This window comes from Triticum dicoccoides, chromosome 1B (assembly GCF_002162155.2).
Source record: "Triticum dicoccoides isolate Atlit2015 ecotype Zavitan chromosome 1B, WEW_v2.0, whole genome shotgun sequence".
In the NCBI taxonomy this organism is placed as follows: domain Eukaryota; kingdom Viridiplantae; phylum Streptophyta; class Magnoliopsida; order Poales; family Poaceae; genus Triticum; species Triticum dicoccoides.
Genome location: NC_041381.1, coordinates 34,655,391 through 34,661,355, shown reverse-complemented (window position 1 = coordinate 34,661,355; position 5,965 = coordinate 34,655,391). Strand labels below are relative to the sequence as shown.

The 5,965-nt window shown below is 40.9% G+C and overlaps 1 long non-coding RNA gene across 1 annotated transcript; it reads left to right on the top strand.

The window, feature by feature from the left end:
• Positions 1–977: 977 nt before the first annotated feature.
• Positions 978–4,497, top strand: LOC119300476. Its single transcript, XR_005146448.1, has 2 exons — positions 978–1,211; positions 4,218–4,497. It is a non-coding gene; the product is annotated as an uncharacterized LOC119300476 (long non-coding RNA).
• Positions 4,498–5,965: the final 1,468 nt, after the last annotated feature.

The window sequence follows — 5,965 nt, the reverse complement described above, 5'->3', positions numbered from 1 at the left end:
TGTGACGTGCGATTTATCGTCATGGAAGTGGACACTTCCGTGATGATAATTTTGGTAATGTCATGGAACACTTCTACGACAGCACAGGTATGACCGCTACAAGAAACCTGTTAATACATGACGGATTTCTCGTGACGTTCTAGAAAATCATCATGAACGATGACAGTTTTCTCTTATCCATCACAGAAAGCGTCATGGATCAGCAGGATGTGACCGCACTTCAAAAAAGTTAGCCCTTTTATGATGGACGTCGATGAGCCGTCACAGAAACTGTCACAGATCAACTTGTTGGTCTATTCTTTTTCTTTCTTTATGCACAATCCGGACCGTCACCGATGGCTCTCGTTGATGTGTTGTGTATGGTTCCTTTGTTGGCCCATATGTCAGTTGAATGTCTAGTCATCAACAATACAGAACTTAAAAATAATTGGAGGACATGCCAGAAATTTCAAGAGCGCGCGCGTGGACATGCAAAATTTTGAGTCGCCAATGCGGCCCATTGCAAAATTTTAGAGCCAGCCTATTTAACGCACGGTCAATGCCCATCTAACCTAATCCCCATTCTCTCCTCCGTTCCCTCAGCCGCCACAACTGCCCACTCCAGATTCCGGCGGCTATCGCCGGCGGGGTGCACACCGCCAAGCTCGCCTTGCTCTGCTCCATCCTCCCCTCCGGCAAGATTTTCCCTTCCCGGCCTCTACCTCTCGCCAATAACCAACACCCGTGCTAGGGTTTCGGCCTCTGGCATCACCTTCCTCGTCGGCGCATCTCCGACGACTCTTCTCCATTGCCTACAGTGCCCCCACGCGCGCCCTTGCTTCCCGATGGCCCACCTCCAGTAGGGCAGCACGGAGGATCTCCTCCCGTGGGATCCACGGATGAGGCACACCTTGTGGACGCCGGTCCCGGACGAGGGCGGGCACGGCGGCCTTGTCTTGCTCGACGACGGTGGCGGCGAACGCCGGTGCTCCTCCTTTCGACCTCCAAGGGGGAGCGCCGGTACAGCACAGGCACAAGCACGCCCAGCCCCTGAACCCCTGTTCTTCACCCATCCAATGGCGTACATGATGTGCTCCTCCTCGATGCGACTGTTCCCAGCGAGCTCTCTTCGCCTGAGGAGGCGGAGCAGCAAGTCAAGCACCCCCTTGGCCTCCTATCCTGCAGCGCGTGGACGACCTCACCGTCGGCTGCGTTTATGCCCTCCTAGCATGGTGAGCTTCTCCCGTCTCCCCCTTTTACGCCCAAATCTAGATAATTCTTGCACTCTGAATATGAATCATGTTTTTGTTCAGTTTAGAGGTGGATTCAATTGCTGAGATGAACATGTGAGCTTGATTAGTTGCTGTCGTGGATCTGGTTTTCTTGCACTATTACACATACTTTAATCTGGGCAAGTTAATGCTAATCCATACAGTATGATATAGCTATTTTTTTCTAACATGCACCAATCTTCATGTTGCTTTGGTACAGCTCTTTTGGCAATTAATTTGGAAACTTCAGCCTGTTAGATATAAATTCAACTGCGACTTTGTATCTCACCAGAATGGACTTGTTTTGCATATGCTGTATGTAGTACTTAAGAAAAAACCTAATGATTAACCAAAACAATGTCTAATTATTAACTGGAAATAGCAATAAACTTGGATATCATATAAAGTGCGTAAATATCAAGAAACCACACATATTGTCAGAATGTGCAAGCCGTTTATCTGGATTATGTATCATTCTAAGTAATCGTATATATGTAGCGCCGTATCCATGTGTTAGTCTGTTTGATTTTATAGATATATACATATTAGAAGGAAAAAATATATGTGGATTTCAACTTAGTTTTGACATGTTTAACTTGCATCAATTTAAAAATTGTAGTTAGCCGTGTCTGCGCTTATGTTGATGTGACTTTTCTGATCAGTTCATGTGCCGAGAGTTGCAAAATTGGAATTAACCTTCTCTGATATGATGACGAAAAACATCCTTTTAATGCTACAACAATAGCTCCAGAGTTGAAGACGATCTTTAATTAGCCTGGTAAGATAAGGTAGAAGTATGGCTAACTGGATGTTTAGCCTGGTGTGTGAATTAAAAAGAACTGATAGAGTATTTTCTTACAAATATATGTAGGTCACTGTCATAGTATTTTCTTATTGAAAAGGGAGGAAAAGTACTACGTGATAAGTATGCCAGAACTAAAAAATTGCCAGTCTTTGTGTATTGCAAATCTTTTCGTTGGGATCCAAAAATCATCTTCTTTATGGCTCGATTAACTTTCCTTTTTTTTCTTCTGTTCAAGCCATTTTGAATGAGAATACTACTAGTGACAAATAGTATGGAAGGGGAAACAATGATTTACTGTAATTACATTGTCTTCACTTGGTTTGAAATAGGACACATATATCTATGAAAGAAACATACTTCCATGTATACTTCTTTCCATTAGTGTTTTAGAAAGTTCACTTTGTAGTTCTTCTGTCTCTTACTTTTGATTAATCAAAGTTTATAATTTATTTTTTGAGTGTTAATGCAAGAAGATTTGTGTCAACAGTAAGTCTGTATGAATTTTGTTATCACCATGAGGATGCATCCGAGTGCTTTAGGAGTTCATATACACCAGCCTAACTAGCATAATCTTGATAATATAAATTGTTCTTTTTCATTATTTCTGTCAGCTGATTTTATTGAGAGGTACATTGGTGCTTGATTGCCTACTAGCTTTCTTCTTAGTATATCATCTGCTGAAAGAGTAATCAATTTCCATATTTTGATTGTATACTGGCCAAAGTAGTGAGTTCATCATTGATCATCCTCTGTCTTGTATAGTGCTAGAGATGTTATAGCATGGAGTCTTGGTTGATAATGGACCAGATTTTTAATCCTTACATTGCCTCCTACAGCATAGAAAATCCCATCTATGCAGTCATCCAGTTTGCACACACGGCCATGAGGTATGAGTTTGGTAAGATTACCCTTCATAAGATTTCACAAACAACCATATATGTGTCCCAAAAGTTTTGTACTTCTGAACATATTAAATTTGAATCAAGAGATGTTGCACACTTCTGAACCTGCTGAATAAATCAAAAGATGTTGTTCCTCTACCTGCTGAATCTAAATCGAAAGATCTCAAGAGAATTATGGTGCTACTTTTGGCAACGTGCCGCCATGCTCAACCTCGCCCGGGCATCGTATGGCCTATTGTGTTGTCTTTAGTCTTCATCGGTATGTCTGGATTTGTAGACCGTGGCTCCCTATGACTTATGTTTTCTATAATTACTGTAGACACATACAGACGATGCTAGCTTTAGAGTTTCAGAGAAAAATAGATGAACTGGATGCAGAGAGAAGAGGTAGCAGTATTTTGGTTTGGGCAACACATGCCCTTCATTCTTACTTTTCATGATTCGGTTGCGGTTCATCTCATCGGGATAGAAATGCATTCTGTTGCTCTTGCAAGTTTTTTTAAGGCAAGCGAACTATAAATTTATAATGATCAAAACTTTTTGTATTGATGATAATTAATGAGTGTACCAAGCATTTGATGGTTTGGAAACCAAGTACGAATATTGAATGCTATACAGTCAGAATTTGGTATACTAACTTTTTAGTTTTTTAGCTAAATATGCAAGGGCAGGTAATGTTCATAAGATACTGAAGTGTGATACTAGACAATATTTTTTTTGTATCTATAGTTGGACTATTTTTGTGTGTGTAATAATACATACAAAAACTGAATTCTACTTGATCCGATCCTTTATTAGAAATGGTGTCTTACGAATGTCTTTTCGGCTAGATTTATCGTAAGCCACATATGCCAGATCCTTTTCCTATAGAATATCATATCAGATAGGACACATATTCCATTAAGACATAATCATCATGGAATTTGTACATTCCGTTTTTACATTTTGAGAAAAGTGCCCAGAAATTCTCATCAATGCGCAATATTCAGCTGGGCTGCATTTCTTATCGAGTTTACTGTAGTGAAAACGTAAAATAAGCGCAACGGAGTTTACTACCAATTCTATTGATCTATGCATGCTCATCATTCCTTTTTTTTGCCACCAGTTGTTTCTTTTCACACTTTTGTAAATTTGTTGCACTACTTTGCATTCTGGGAGTGAAAAAAAATGTAGAACTTGATAATGTGAAGTAAGCTACTTGTAGTTTAACCTACTGGATGTAGTATTTTATAACGCAGCATACTTTTCATCATGTGGCAGATATTGGTTATGGGAGCATTTTCAACAACAAAGACATGCGTTTTGACAACATTGGCGTGGACGGGTTGATTTGCTGCTATAAATGTTGGATGACCCCTGGTTGGTGTGTGGCAGCCGAACAAGAGTGGCCTCGCTTGATGGGGGCGGTGCTGGCTGCAGAGTAGCATAGTGTTCTCCGAGACATGCTTGTAAAATTAATGTTTTTGGGTCTTCTTTTTTCGCTCCTGTACAGGTGTATTTTTGGATATGTTGTGATTTTCTTTTTCTAATGACATGAGCATATACTTTCACTCAAATTTTTATTGGTTCAAAATTTTCATGGAAAATGAGAGATGCGTGAATCTCTTGGATTGAAATTAGTGGGCCTTGAAATTAATGGGCTTAAATTATAAATGGTTTGATTACTATATGGGCTGCCACTCTTTGACCGGGCTGAAATTTGGTGGGACAAAACTTAGATGGCTGATTGCTACATGGGCTGACATGTCAGATCCGTGCCAGATGATGATGTGGCAGTCAGATCCATGTCAGATGATGATGTGGCACAGAAGTTAACGCCGTTATGAGCATTGTAGTTAGGTGTCATCCATGACGGTCAAGATCCGTCATGGTCGGTGACGGTTTTGGATGATCCACCATGGAGTGTACAATGATCAAATTATGACGCGATATACATGACGGATTTTAAATCCATCACATATACCTTTGCATGACAGATTTGCATAGGTCCATGACGGATTAAAACTGTCATGTATTAACAGGATTCTTGTAGTGGACTATCTTGATTCTGTCATAAAATCGTCATGGATGTACATGCATGACAGAAAACGCGACCTACTATGACAAACACGTATCATCACGGAAGTGTATTTTTTTGTAGTGCACCTTTGAGACACCTGTAGAGCATCTTTATAATCACCCATTTACGTTGTGACATTTGATAGCTGATACGTCTACAACGTATCTATAATTTTTTATTGTTCCATGCTATTATATTATCTATTTTGGATGTTTAATGGGCTTTAATATGCTACTTTATATTATTTTTGGGACTAACCTATTAACCGGAGGCCCAGTGCCAGTTTCTGTTTTTTTTTTTGCCTATTTTGGAGTTTTGCAGAAAAGGAATACCAAACGGAGTCCAAACGGAATAAAACCTTCGCGATGATCTTTCTTGGACCGAAAGCAAACCAGAAGACTTGGAGTTGAAGTCAGAAACGCCACGAGGCGTCCACAAGGCAGGAGGGCGCGCCCGGGGAGAAGGCGCGCCCCCACCCTTGTGGGCCCCTCGTAGCTCCACCGACGTACTTCTTTATACCCTAGAAACATCAAGGGGAGCCATGAAACCAGTTTTCCACCGCCGCAACCTTCTGTACCCGTGAGATCCCATCTTGGGGCCTTTTCCGGTGATCAGCGGAGGGGAATCGATCATGGAGGGCTTCTACATCAACACCATTGCCTCTCCGATGAAGCGTGAGTAGTTTATCACAGACCTTCGGGTCCATAGTTATTAGCTAGATGGCTTCTTCTCTCTCTTTGATTCTCAATACAAAGTTCTCCTCGATGTTTTTGGAGATCTATTCGATGTAATATTATTTTGCGTTGTGTCCGTCGAGATCCGATGAATTGTGGATTTATGAACAAGATTATCTATGAATATTATTTGGTTCTTCTTTGAATTCTTATATGCATGATTTGATATCTTTGCAAGTCTCTTCGAATTTCGGTTTAGTTTGGCCTACTAGATT